Here is a 14,983-nt window from a genome sequence, read left to right as displayed (position 1 = left end):
AACATGCGTTCTCAAACCTACTCGACCGGTCAGCTACTCTAGGATCACGTGATCTACCCAACTCGGGAATAGGTTTGGGAATGCTCACTTCGTTGACATCCGTCTGAAAAGTCCGTCAGAACACGTAGGGAAAACCCGGCTGTAGAATTCGAACTTACCAGCTCCCTGTCTTCACCATGACACTGGAGCTATAAAGCGCAAATGTAGATGTGCTTTTACCCACTGGACGGTGTCACTGATAATCATTATGTATTTGACGGTTGATTTTATTACATTTAAGTACAACCTCAAAATAATAACGAAGTTCACAGAAACAAAGAACTGTGGAAGGAAAGTACAAGTAAACGAAGTGGCCGTTCGTCACACAACTTCGTCTTCTGCAACACAGACGTGTCTTTGTTGGTGGCAGACGAGGCCCTCCTTGCATTCAGTTTTCAGTGGCAGCAACGTGAACACATGCTCGAGGCACCGCTCTCCATGCTCTGTATGACAACAAAAGAGGCATAGGGCGTTATGAATATGGGGGTGAGAGTGTAAGCCGTAACATACGGTGACCTTTCTTTCAAAAATGCACCCGAATAAGCCTGTCCCTGTCTTATATGCCAGTCATTGGCTGAAAAATAAAAATGGTGCGGATTTAATGAGTAACAAATACCGATATCGTCTGTATCTTATTGTCTGTCCTTTTACTTATTAAGCCCGTCTCCTTCATTCTGCTGATTTCTTATCGTTGATGGCACGTTCTCTACCGAACCTTTTGGGAATTGCAGAATAGAGCACCTACCCGCAAGGTATGCCAATGAAATAAGGGGGCTTCACCTCGCATGTCGAGACCAAATAGTGTTTTGTGCAGTACACGATAGCGACTCGCTGTCTATTTGCGGCTCCAAAAACTCGTTGGTACCCTGCCTAGAACACCTTACCTCCGAGGGAAGTGTGCCAACTTACGAAGTCATTTCAATGCAATTAATAATACCTTCTTGACACCTTATGGCAAACACTCTAAACCTGAAGCTGCGAGGTCAAGCAGGACAGAGCCAGCTATCAATCGCCACATTCGTTAGTGCAACGTTATTCTCCTTTTCTGATGCTCCGATTACATTAGCTTTCCGACGCAGCAGTAGCGTCCCTGACATGCAAGCACACTAGCGCCCTTCCCAAAACAGTGAATCCAAGAAAGCGGCATTCCTTCGTTCCCATTTGCGCACGGCAACGGAATATCTCCTTCCCGGAGCCTGTATTGCGTTCTCACACGCTCAGGTGGAAAGAATAAATACACACGAGACGCCATGAGCAGAGGAAGCCGCGTATTTTCCCGTTAGCAGACACATCTCAACGTTCTTTTTAAACACCGCTCATGGAAGAGAAGTGACGGAGAAAATAAAATGAGAGGGAGAAACGGGAGAAGGCAGGGATTGCTGTGTTCTCAGCTGAAGACCGAAAAGGAAAATAACAAAATAAGAAAGTGCGGCCGCTGTGTTTAGATCGCTGTGCACGAGACCTTGCACATGTCTCATCCGTAACTGGCGACCTCTTGTGAGACTGAACAGACGTCCAGACAGACAGACTTCTATCGCAGGACAGCCGACGATTTGCAGGTTACAAAACAGTAATACTAACACGCATTCTTTTCATATTTTCATGAATCATTAAATAAAGATTTCGGGGTGATTCGAAATTCTTACAATGACTTTCTAAATAGGTTCGGTACATCCTTCCGAAATGAGAAATAACGTTTGTTTCGCAGTAGGAAAGTCGTTAGTTGCAAAAAAAAAAAAAAAAAGAAAGCTGGGAAGCTTATATTCAGACCGAAACTCCCGAAACTCTCTCGACCTCCTATAGCCATCGTGAAGTCACAGGTAGTTTGGTGCTGTACGGCGGCTACTTTTCGTGTATGCGCTTGGGCTTGGTAACTTCTTTATGGACTTCATCTGCTACCTCGATTTCGTTCTAAAATTTCTCACGATCGATATAACAGAACCTACAGAAAGGCGCTCACTCAGAAAAAGCGTCACTCGTCACGTGAGGGGAGTAGCATGCGTCACGAGATCCCCTCGTTCTGCGATGCGCACTTTTCACAAGGAGACGAATTTTTCGAAGGTGTGCGAAACATAGCTCTCGCGCTCGCTCTTTAGGTCACCTACGCTCACCGTTCTTTGGCAGGAACTCATTTTATTCGTAGGAAAACACACTACACCGAAAAACGAAAAAAAAAGAGGAAATGTTGGGGATCACCTCAGCGCTCCTTTAACAAAGTGAGTCCGCGTTATTACCTCTGCTATTCTGACCAATGCTTATTGGTTAATACTCGACATGGTGAATGTACAAGCCGCGAGGAGTGCATCACATATACTTATAGACGTTTTGTAGGCCTCTTCAAGGTCTCTTTAATTTTGTCCCATAAAAGCTGGGACTGCACATCAAAGTTCTTGGTGCCCCATTTAGCGGCGACAAAATCGAATGACATTGTACTCGTCGATCAAAACTTTAAAGAAAAGTGAGTGAATGAAAAGTAACTCACCAAGTTGTTGAATGCAGACGTCACAACATCCGCAGAGGCCACCGTTCTTCACAATACGTCCGTCGCAGTTCACTTCCGAGATGTCTTCGCAGGTGATTTGGTCGCAGGCGTCTGATTCACAGACAAAGGCCTCGTTCTGAGCCAGCAGAGCAAAGAAGAAGGGCAAACACAGCAGTAGTGCTCTGGACATCTTCGTATGGCTGGGTTAGTGCAAGAGGAAGGGAGGTAAGACGCAATTATGCACACATACCGCTAGATTGTGGAGTGTATAATACTCGTTTCTTTTTGTACAGTGCGCAGAATGACATTGAGCGAGCATTCTGCACAAATGTGTGCGCTCAACGGTATGTCACTTCGCCGTATATTTGCCGATGATTGGTGCGACTTTGTCGGTAAAATTTGGACGACAAATTGAGAATATCAGACCAGTAAATTTTTTTTGTTTTGTGTGTGAAAAAGTCCAATATAAACAGTAAAATGAACTGAAATACTACTAATGAATCGCATGCTTTCAATATATCCGTCTGCACAGTTCTTGGTTCTTGAAAGAATTGCAACCCCTTTTAATGCAGAATACGCTCCTTGAAGAAGTTTGCCACCATGCCAATATTTAACAACTGCGGATCATTTCTTGTTCACGCCGGCTGCCTGTCGAATGGCAATACTGGCAGCGATATGCTAGTATTTTTTCCGCACATCGTGTTCCCAGGAGAAATATCCTGAAAATACGTTGCGTGTTGTAGACCTTTTGTTCGTTCCAAGTCATATTTTCTAGCACACTGTAACACTAACAACTTAAACATAGCAATCAATATTCTTTCTTGATACGCTTCTGTGACGCCATCTCCTATTTTCCACCTCACCGTACTGCCCTCGCACACTGTTACCTCGTCTGTCGTTCGGTCGCACCCACTCAACGAGTACTTTTGGTGTTGAAAGGTGGCAAATCTTTTCATGACTAACAAAGACCTCTCGCGAGTGTCCTGTCCACTCCGTTGGGGTACTACCTCTACTCTCCAACAAAAGACGTGACAGTCGCGTCACCCCATACACTTGTTAGGAGACGTTCTCTTCACCCTCCTCCCTGCTACAACGGGTAAGGTGAGGCTAAACGAGACACTTTTTGGTTGACGTGAACTACCTCACGAACGCGTTGCTTGACAAAGTTCATACCTTACTGAGAAATGCCTCGGACTGTTGGCTTGACCTGACTAAGGAATTGTCGTGATTGATGTATGTGGTGAAAAAGAAGTATCGCCTATTTGTGCCTGCGTGCAGCAGCGTTTTGGAAGTCTAATACGTAAAAAGAGGCAGACATGTTGCCTAGCTACGGGGGCATCACAGCAACGACAGTGACAAAGTTGTTTATTTGAGCTCACGTGTCGCTACATACATGGTTCGCCCTATCGATTGTAGCCCGCAGCAAAATCATCTTCTCTACGTACACTTCCTAGGACGGCCCATACTGCCGCTGTTCATCTCCACATAGGCACATACACACGCAATGTCGTCCCCGCTGCTGCTGTGGGCGATGAGAGGGTGGTACGCGCGCAGCGCAACTATATACATTTCATGATATGTGGGCAGGCACCAGTGTTACCACACGTAAAAAAAAATATCTGTAGATCCGAGTCCGAAAAATCTGTAGATCGAGCTAAACATCTGTAGCCACTCAAAACTCAGTTTCTTGAACGTTTTGCCTTCAAATCTGGAATATCTGCCTGTGTCTCTAAATTAGTGGAAGAGCAAGGGCTTATTTTGTTCCACTGCTGAAGACCACAGCCGGAATTTATTGCTGCGGCGCTCTAGTATTACGCGTTGGAACTTTCGGTTTCGGTTTGCTATTTCCCGTTTTTTATGATTGTAGCAGACTTAGGTGTCCGCTACAATCACAATAAAAAAAGTGTCACTGCACGTAGACTTTAATACTTTGACACGTGTATTCACATCAGCTATGCCGCTCCAGTACATGATTAACGCATCGCGTGTAGTAGAAACATTTCTATCGCTCGTTCCACCATCACAGTGAGCGAGGATCATAATAGACCACAAAAAACAATACAGCTCGATATATTATTTCCACAGACATAATGAAAGCGTACATGCGTGACGTGAACTAAAAATTTTGTGGTTTCACTTCAAAGCCAGTCAAGTCAAGTCTGCGAGGCAAACTGGTAACGCGCACACAAACACTCAAGGAAACTAATTTTGCGTTGAGGCTCCCCAATGGTTCAGTTGCCGTAGACGTCTTTTTCCTGCGGCGAGTCCCGTCAGTTTTGTTATCGACGGATCAAATCCTTGTCAACGGCGAAGGCGAAGCAGCTTGACCCAACAGCATGCGTTTCGTGTGCAGGAGGCCAGTTATGGTGGTCGTTGAGAGCTGTTTCTTTTATTCGTTTTCATCAAATTAACCCCGGAAAATATCCTAAAAAATAGTCGGTAAAACACTCACTCCCGCGTTTTGATTACATTTTTCATCGTGGTCGTTTTGTGAACTGATGCGAAACACTAAGTGATCCATTCGTTGGAGGAAAAAATCATGAGATTGCAAGAGATCTCTGTAGATCTGGAGATTTTTCAAAAAGTAGGTAGATCTCATGATAAATCTGTAGGTGTGGCAACACTGCCAGGCACGCCGCTGCTTTTTCTCGGTGGCAAGTGACGCGACGGTCACATCAACGTGGCTCTCCCAACCGACCAATCCGCGTCGCGCACCTTTTCCTCATTTCTTCAATTTATCTCGCGCAAAGGGAGAGAAGGGTTTTCGGCGATGCGACGTTCGGGACAAGGTCTTCACGAAATTGAACCTTAATAGCTGTCGCTGTAACAGTAAGCTCTCATTAAATTTAATTATTGATCTAGCTAGGTATTTACAAAATATAGCCCTCTGAGTTCACTGGTTTAGAGTAGAAAACAATATTTGGCGGTAAGGATATGTGAGGGATATAACATCACAACATTTGATCTAAGTGACCGCAATCTCGTCTCGAATAAATTAGAAAATTATGGAATACGTGATTTACCACTCGCTCTACTTCAAAGCTATTTGACTAACAGACGCCAGTACGTTTTCCTGGAACAGCCTATTTCTGATATCAGGACAATAAACTTAGCGTCCTGCAGGGTTCACTATTAGCACAATATCTGTTCCTCACCTTTATTAACGACCTACCGACACAACGCACATGTAAAACGATCTTATATGCCGACGACACTACACTATCTATCAGTGGCCCATCCACTAGCGAAGTATATACAGAGCAGCAAAAAACGCCCTGCAACAACTGTGAATATGACTAGAAGGAAACAAACTTTTAGCCAATCTAAACGAATGACTTACATATCATTCCAACAGAAAAGAAATAAACAACTAACTGCAGACAACCTACACCTGCAATTTCTTAACACCACTCTAGAACGTGTATACCACACAAAATGTCACGGCATCACCATCGACCTCTCATGGCGTAACCACGTACTTTCTTTTTCTTTTGCAAAAGCATATATCGAACCACTAACGTACTTTTTACACTCCGCACTCACCTACAACTAAAGTCATTGCTAACCATATACAGTCGACCCCCGTTTTTGCGGACGGTGCCGTTCCCGGCGAAATCGTCCGGATACCGGGGCATCCGGATAAATGAAACGACCGAATAGAAACGTCCTACAGAGCAAGGTTTAATTAAAACACAGAAATCTTGTCAATGACAGCTGTTACATAGTAGTGTAGGCACTCGATTCCTGCAAACTTTTGCTAATTGCATAGAGTTGAGCCACGCCGTTGCGCTGCTCGAAGAATGTCAGTGCGGACGCAAAGTGTCAATGTCGGAGCCTTGTTTCTCACTGGCGTCATCGACACCGTCTTGCTGCACATCATCGGAGGCAACAGTAGCAATCACACCGTCATCAGTCATAGCTGCGCACGCGTCATCATCCTTATCAACGTCAACGTAGTCAGTAACCGCAGCATCACCTACGGCAGTCACGGTGAGCCTGTGCATCAGGGATCGCAGCTCACCTAGGGGAATGTCTTCATCGGCCAACGGGCCGTAAGCAGCAGGCCCTCGGGTTGGAGTTTTCCCCTCTAGAACCGGACAGTTGCTCGAGATATTTCCAAATGACTCGACTGGTCAACGTGACCCAACGCATACAAATAGAAAAGGGGGTCATCGTGCACGGTTGTCTCCCCTACGGAGGAATGTAGGTCCCTAATGTGTGACGGGAATAACCCCGACACAGCGAAAAGGGTGACTAAGCGGGGTCAGTGTCTCCTCTTACTCACGGTAGTCCGGATAACTGAAGCTGGATTACAAGAATTTTCGACTTTCGTTCCCTGTGATTCTTGTCCGAGTCCGGAAGCTGAAGTCCGGATAAACGAGAACAAAATACATGGAGGAAAATCCGTTCCCGTGCCTTTGTCCGGATACCGCGGGATCCGGATAAATGAAGTCCGGAAAAACGGGGGTCGACTGTATAATGCATTTATCCAGTCTCGTCTAGCTTGCTGTGACCCTATATGGAATCCCCTACAAAACACTACTACTTCCTCTTCAAGTGGCTCAATACAATAAAAAATACCAATTATACGATTGTCATGATTGCAAGGCAAATCCCTGATTCCTGCCTTATGCAATACCGAATTGGTCAAACATACCCATAGCCCGTTGCTACGTTCCCTTAGATTGGGCATGTTGGAACACTGTGCCATCTGTTACATATGCACCAGTCTGACGTTGCAGAAAAAGCAACTATCCCGGCCCTTCGCCATTTCAAACAACCAGGGCATTCAATCAGTAATGTCACTTTTTCATTATTCAGTCAAATTGTCGCTCAGTTTGAATCTGGGTGCAACGCGAACCTAATTCCATTTAAGATTCGGATAAGCTGTCAACTATTAAGATCCCGGCCCACTTTCAACAGTAAGAGATCTGGCCGCTAAGTTGAATAATCCCTTGTTTTTTTTCGGTTTCAACTAAGGCAAACAGCTCTCACACTGCCCTGGAACATAAAACGAAGAGGGTCCCAAGGAGAATGACTCCCCCCCGGACTTGAACTTCTGGAACATTACCATATCTGACTCACCAACGTCCGCCTCGTGGCGTGTACCGATTTTGACGTCAGTTACAACACATATTTAAGCAATATGGGGTGACCACTGTTCCTCTTTTGTCCTGACGAAGACATTGCCACTGTCGAAACGTCGGCCATTGTCAATTCAACTTTAAATATGGTGTTTTAGTGTCCCTCTGTTAAATAGTGTTCTTAACTTCCCTAAAATCTCTTGTCCACGTCTTTTTCCTTCCACTTCTATATATATGTATACCAATGTCCCACAGAAGAAATGGGCTCGCACAGAGCACCACCAAAGGAAACTTCATAAGTAGAATGTTTTGAATTATTTCATTCAGTCTAGAACGAATGAAAATACACAAGCACCGTATTTCTAACGGATAACCGTTCTTTGTCAAGTGAACATAGATAACGCACTTGTCAAACAGGAAGCACAGTTACATTCGTGTGCTAAGACAGCGCTCGGTAGGGGAAGGGAAGCCGAAGTTTGTTGGTGTCGCTGTAGGGAGGTCGGAAAATTTGTGTTGGGGCAGTCTTGTACCTGTTACTCAAGAGGCACACCCGTCTTTGTGTGCCTCAGAAAAAAAAAAAAAAAAAAGAAAGTTCAACAGCGTAACGGCTGAAATAACACGAAAAACAAAAGCGCGTAGGACAAGTGCACGGCTACTCCATTTGTCGCCCGGAAAGACGTTCACCCGATCGTGGAAGAGCATTGCGTGGAACTTCTTCAAACCTCCAAAGTTTCAGGTACCACAACACTGGTGTAGGGAGAGAGATCCTTATATTCCAGAACGTTATTACACTGACTTCCGCTTGTTATAGTAGAACGATCCAAAAAAAAAAAAGGCTGACATCACGACGGTCTTGATTCGCGGCAGATCATCTGAAAGATAAGTTGATCTCTGCGGGGAAAGGAATCAATTACTGAGTAATCGATTACTCAGAAAAATAGCTGATTACTTGAAAAACTACTCCAAAGAGTAACTGGTTACAAGCAACGCAATTACTAGTAAAGGACAGGTTACATGAAGGCGCCCCCAGAACGAAGAAGAGGACCCCCATATCAATCTGGGCAGGGGCGCTTTCTCCCACGACTGCCTCCACGCACAGTGTAGCCAGACCACGCACTACCTCCGCGCGCGTTCCACGAAATAGGCACGTAAATGTTATGACGGCACCAAAAAGACTAAAAATCGTTTGTAATGAAGGTTAGGTGTTTGTAATGAAGGTTATAACACTTTCATAGCGTAGTTTGATTACTAGAAAGCATGAATAATAGTCTCGAAAGCTTGCTTGTTCGTTTCATCTATGACCACAACGTGTTTCTCTTGTCTGGACGGACTGACATGCAGGCGACGAGCGTGCAGCGGCATCCGCTGCTTCTTCGTGCGGCCCGACGCAACGAACTTCGCGCGGCATGACAAACTGTGGCGTCACGATGCAAATTGTTCGCTGGCTGCGTTAAATGGAGTGAAGAAGCAGCGGATGCCGCTGCGCGTTCGTTGCGGGGCTGTCAGTGTGTCCAGACAAGAGAAACACGTACCAAGACGAAAGACGACATGGGATGGACGTGATCTACGCGCCACAGGACGAATTACAATCAGCAGCGGTAAAACTGGGCCTGTACTTCTTACCTGATGCAGTATCAGAGCAGTCGGTGAGACGCAATGTTCACTTTGTATGCCTTGTTATGTTTCCCTTTTGTACAGCACGAGAGGCAATCGTGCAGACGTTCTCTTTAGGCAATTATTGCTCGCACTGTTTGACACAATGAGACTCCGATAGTAGCGCTCCAAATTATCCGCTTCACTGGAAACGACAAAAGCTAGAGCGGAAAGATAGCGCAGAAAACCCATTGTTCGACACTGGCCGATTCGGAAAGGAGATAAGCGAGTCTGGCGCTTGCTTGTTTACCACTCATAGGTCAGTTTTTTTTATATATGTGTTTGTATCAGGAAGCGCCTTGCACGCAGCTATCGCCATACGCCGCCTTTCACGCCGCGTTCAGACAAGCGAGTTTATCAAGCGAAATGATGACAGAGGAAGAAAAGCACGCTCCAGGATGATACCTCAGAACCGGAGGGCAACTGACCACCCGCTGTGCCACCATGCGCGAAAACGTAGCGTGATTGAAAGAGACGGAGGGAGAGTTGGACAGAGTCAAGGAGAGAGGAAAACTAAAGCGGGAGCACAGCCGTTTGTTTCCGAATCACTAAACTGCAGTGGAAGTGGCGACACCTAGTGCACGTAATATAGATCAGGTGACCGGAGCCGACCATTCTGCAGTGAGACGTCGCCACAACTGGGACAAACAATTCAGCTGCCATCGTTGATCACGTAGATCGTGTTGGTAGGTCGGCATAGATATTATATAGTAGCGATGGACAAGTGTTGCATTGAATTTTGTAGCAATGTCGCTGCACGCTGTGAGCTTAAAAGATGAACAATTACAGTTCAGTTATGCTACAATATGGGCTGTCAATATGGAACCAATATGGGGACTGCAACCAGGCTCCATATTGAACCAATATGGGCTGCCCATATTGGCAAGCCCATTTTGCCCATATTGTGCCAATATTTTCGTGATAACGCAAACCAGAAGCCCGTGTAATAATAAAGCATCAACCGGTTTAATATACACCACTGATATTACTTCTCTGTTCTCTTTGCCTTTTCATTTCTTCTGATATTCTTATTGATCCATGTTGCATAGCATTACAAAAACAACAACGCACAGAACAGAAAGCAAAGAACAGATGCTATGCCCGTCCTACTGAAGGACCCAGGCCACGTATTGCCAACTGTAGGATGGGACAAGTGAAAGCTTGCCCATATCACATTTAAAAAATAGTGTTGCCCTTGCCCTAAAAACGAACAGCAGGATCAACTAGAGCCAGGCAGGCAGTCCCACTGAACTACCACTGCCAAACATCCCTCAGGAGCCTCCACTCAACCCGCTCCAAGAGTACAAAGAAGCGAAACGCTTTCGTGACGGCAGACTTGTACGTATTTGGAGTATTGTATTCGTTACCGAAATATGATTCGTAGTACCGTGGTTACGGTCAGAAAAGTTGTCTGAAAATTGAGGTTTAGTTGCCCATATTTCAGCGACCCATTAAGTCGACCGCAAAACAGCGGCGTGATGAGGGCATATCACTCGCCAGTCGCCGCACAGTGGCTGCAGAAAAGGAGGAACAACAAGAACTTTATTTTGAGATGAAGAGTGGGGAGGTTCATCGCCAGAGGCGATGCTCTACTCCATTTGTGGTGGGGATGTGGGGAATAAAATAATGAGCCCCTTCACAAAAACGATCAGAGTCCGATGGTGTACAGAAATGTCAAAAGAGCTTTGAGCGCAGACCGTTGGTGGGCTGGATTGGGCCAGGCACCAAGCAATTTCGATAGGGAGAAATGGCGAGAGTCCAGCTCACTAAGAGACTCGGAGAGTGCAGTTCGGGAAGGTTGGTAGTGGGGGCAATTAAGTAGAATGTGCCCCAGATGCTCAAGCGCACCACAGTGGTAGCAGGTGGGAGAGTCAACTTGTCTCAAGCGGTAACGCCACTGAGCTGTAAAGGCCACATCGAGTCGCATTCGGTGGATTAATGCAGCATCTTGACGGAGGAAAATGAACAAGAGACGCCGCGTATGTGCAGATAAGCAGGTTTTTGATTGCTGGATGCGAAGGAATGTTAAGCGGTGCTTTTGATTTTGTTGTTTCCATGCTGTTGTAAGGCGGTACTCTTTAGCGTGAACGCCTGATCGCACGTGTGCGTAACACACCGCTGTGCCCGGGTCGGAACCAAGCACGCATCCTGCTTGCTTCGTCATGCCGACTCCTCTCGAACATCCCGTCGTCTTCCACGGATACCCGTTACAAAAGGAGAACTCAAATGTGAATGACATAATTTATTTGTACAGAACTTTGGCTTACCCGGTTCTCATGGCTTTTTGTGGTGTGCACGCTAAAAACAAGGCTGCACAGCACAACACACCGAGAACCAACTGTTATTGTGCAGAATGATATGGCTCCGTTCCGTGATTTGCAGAAAACAGTGAGTGTACCCCTTTTAGTGTGTAAAAAGTGTAGTGTGTCGTGTAAAAGTCTGGGAGGCGCCATGATCGATATTTTGGATTCGGCCACAGCCTTTCCACGTGTGAAGACCAGGCTCGTTCTGCGCAATTGTATCCAATCCAATGCAAGTCGCTTCCGCTTCCGCTGTGCTCCGCGTGCCACGTCGTGTGCGAAGTGTTTTTGTTTTGTCTGCCATCACCTGAGCACTTGGCTTCCGTAGGGAACTAGTATCGTACGATTTAAACTTTGTGCTGCAATATGAAAAAAAAAAAAGAACAGCGCACGAAATCGTAGGAGCCACCGTTCGTAACACGCTAGCCCTACCGCATCGATCATGTTAAGATGCCCTTCGCTGGCTTGGTGTCTAGGTATTGGTGTGGTGGTGGTGGTGAAAGGGCTCGACGTTGTCGGCCTCACAGGATAGGTATTATGAGAGTTGTACGCATTGTCATGTCCATCTGGGGCTTCGTCGTGGTCTCTTTCGCCTATTACAGAAGCAGGACTACTGACTCTATCGTCGTTTCCGTCGAAAATGTCTAAGGATCCGTCACCGAGATTCTCTATTCTAGCTCTGTGCTCTCTTTCTACGGCCATGAGCATGGCAGCGATGGGATCGTACTCGAATACGGGACAGCGCGGCGCTGTGACCAAACAAAATCAGTAAGAGGTTCCCCATAACGAAACAGTACTCACTTTTCCGTGTGGTTAAAAGACGCTCGAGATAGTTGTTGTTGTAGATCTCCTGCGTGTGTTTTTGATGAAGTGAGGTGACAGTGGCTATCATTTCCTGAACATAATATTCTTCAGACGCTGTCACACATACGTCCGCACTGTTACCTTAGAAAGCAGCTCAGGACGCACATTCCTCAAGAACGTTAGCCGTGACGTTGCCCACCTTTGTGAGGCCGACAGCGGTGAGCATTTTCAGCAGTATCACCGCCACCACCATCGATAAATGACGACCCTGGTAACCACGAAATCTACGGGTACCGCCGGTAGGCCGCAATGGCATCCTCCGATTTTCGGTAACAGTGGTCAATGAAATATGCCTCTTTTCGCTTTACTAGTACTTTTCGTATAGTTTAGACAGAAGGGACCCGACCTGGGTGGAGTCCTCTTTCCAATGGACATAATTAATTGTTTCAGTGGGAGTGACAACTGCTATATGGAATATCTCTGTTCACTTATGCATATAGCCCGGTGCAGTCAGAGGTTTACACAGCGCTGGAAACATTGAACATCTGCACACGTGCCCAGTGACGCTGTGCAATACAAACACTGCAGGACCTTCACGATGCTGAGTTTCAGAAGCTCGCGTATTTGACACTGGAGTACGCAGTACAGGATTTCTTGGAGTACGCAGTATAGGGACATGTATACGGTCGTGTACTATACGTATTGGCAGTGAACTAGGTTGCGTCACATGTAAAATGCATTGTTTATAACGATGTTGAGCTCTATTGCAAGCTACTGAGGACGCCACCGAGTTGAGACGAGCAACGAGAGAGACTTGCAAGTGAGACGTGCAACTGAAGACGAGAGCAACAACTTGGAACAGCTTCATATTATTCTACCTAGCTATTATATAGAAACCATTTCTTACTAAATCGCTTCTTCCACGAGCTGCTAACATACACGAGTTGCACAAGGTCACGCACATTATATGAGTGTCGTATTCTTATTGTCTAGGTACCTGTGATGCACAGTGCTGAGATTCATTCACAAATTAACTCTTTAATTATGGAAATTCGAATGAAAGCGAGACAACATAATGAGAGAGTCCTAGTTGAAAGCTATTCCACGTTTATAAAATGCTGAATCACACACACGTGCATTATTATATCCATTCCCGAATTTTGATATGCAAACGAGTCGAAACTGAAAAAAAATTGTGTCAGGAGTGCATGACCTTCGCCGACGGAGAGTTATCTGTGGCGCAAAGCAGCACGCCTGATTGGCACCTGCTCCAATCATCTCCATCGCTCAATACCACGTGGCACTCTGGCGTGAAATGACAGCTGTACCCTCTGTGGTCCCGGTCGTCGGGGTTTCGGGTTTGGCTCATTTGCATGTCGAAATTCGGGGAAGACTATCTCAACGCACGTGCGTGCTTCAGGATTTTTCAGGAGCAAATAACCAAACGCAAACAGATCCTTACTCAAACAGGCAACAGCAACAGGCAACAGCGCACAATTGGTTTCATTCGCCTAGAGCCCCCCCACCCCGTTTTTTTAACCCCTAGTATGCTGTATGTGGTATCCCTTGGAGGAGCTTTGCGCAAGACTTTGAAATTTGATTTTCTTATTTCAGGTTCCGGAAGTAAATGTGGCTCCCTACTGGCTATGAAACTTGACAGCAGACCTGGATGCGTCAGCCTTGTCTCCCGCAACAAAAACGGTCCTTTTCAGGGCCACCAATATTTTGCCACAAGAGGCTTACCCTGCGTGCAGATCACCATTTCAGAGGAACATTATAGAATGATAGCCTTTTTGATTGTTTACACACTGAGAACATATATCGCTACCTTATATATCTTAATAATATCGCTTCCGTCCTTTCTTTCAGGAGCAGTCACCTGCAACACCAGGGAACGTAACAACAATACGAACCTACAAAATGTATCCTAGCAAGAAATAAATCTCAAATTCAGTCCCCTATTCATGGAACTCCGGCGGTGTATGTGGACAGCTGTCTACATGCTACTACAGTTTTCTGAGATTTTGCATCGCAGTTGAAATTGAGAGGAAAAATGTGCTTTGTCAATGAGCTGCAGCTGCTTTTGTTATCCCCTGATTCCAGGAAGAGCAAAACAAAGGACACACACTTGCATAGCGTATTAGTACACTATATATGGATCTGCCAACATGAACCCTCCTAACATCCCTGTTGCAGCCTACCTGTAACCACCCAGACTTCACACCACAGCACAACGTAATAAACCTAAGTTTTTTTTTTTTTGTTATTCCCACTTCGTCATACTCTACTGTACAATAAATCGATACAATTCTAAGGTCATTCTTTATTCCCGTCACTACACCGCACTGACGATCAGCACAGAGTTCAAAACATTCCCACCTCGGCAGTAACTTAGTGCAGTACAGTCTGGATTTGATGCCAGAGCCAATACCGCCACGTGTAGTAGTTTTTGCTGTACAGATGGGTATACAGTTTGTTGACTGCAACGGGAGATATAGAGTGATAAGACAAAATATTCCGCGACACTGCGATGACGAAAAGACGAAAATTGCTGAAAGTCGAAAATTTTGCTGACATAGGCACACTTCGTCACTTGGTCATCCCTCTTGCCTCCCATCAGA

The 14,983-nt window shown here is 45.8% G+C and overlaps 2 long non-coding RNA genes across 2 annotated transcripts; one reads left to right on the top strand and one right to left on the bottom strand.

The window, feature by feature from the left end:
* Nucleotides 1–241: 241 nt before the first annotated feature.
* LOC135378649 (uncharacterized) lies at nt 242–9,412 on the bottom strand. The gene is made up of 3 exons (XR_010418509.1): nt 9,229–9,412; nt 2,522–2,721; nt 242–482 (listed from the first exon to the last, which is right to left on the bottom strand). It is a non-coding gene; the product is annotated as an uncharacterized LOC135378649 (long non-coding RNA).
* LOC135378650 (uncharacterized) lies at nt 9,014–14,313 on the top strand. Its single transcript, XR_010418510.1, has 2 exons — nt 9,014–9,517; nt 13,977–14,313. It is a non-coding gene; the product is annotated as an uncharacterized LOC135378650 (long non-coding RNA).
* Nucleotides 14,314–14,983: the final 670 nt, after the last annotated feature.

Source organism: Ornithodoros turicata, chromosome 1 (genome assembly GCF_037126465.1).
Source record: "Ornithodoros turicata isolate Travis chromosome 1, ASM3712646v1, whole genome shotgun sequence".
Taxonomy (NCBI): Eukaryota; Metazoa; Arthropoda; class Arachnida; order Ixodida; family Argasidae; genus Ornithodoros; species Ornithodoros turicata.
The sequence above is the reverse complement of the archived record's forward strand: the minus strand, read 5'-3'. Positions and strand labels throughout refer to the sequence as shown.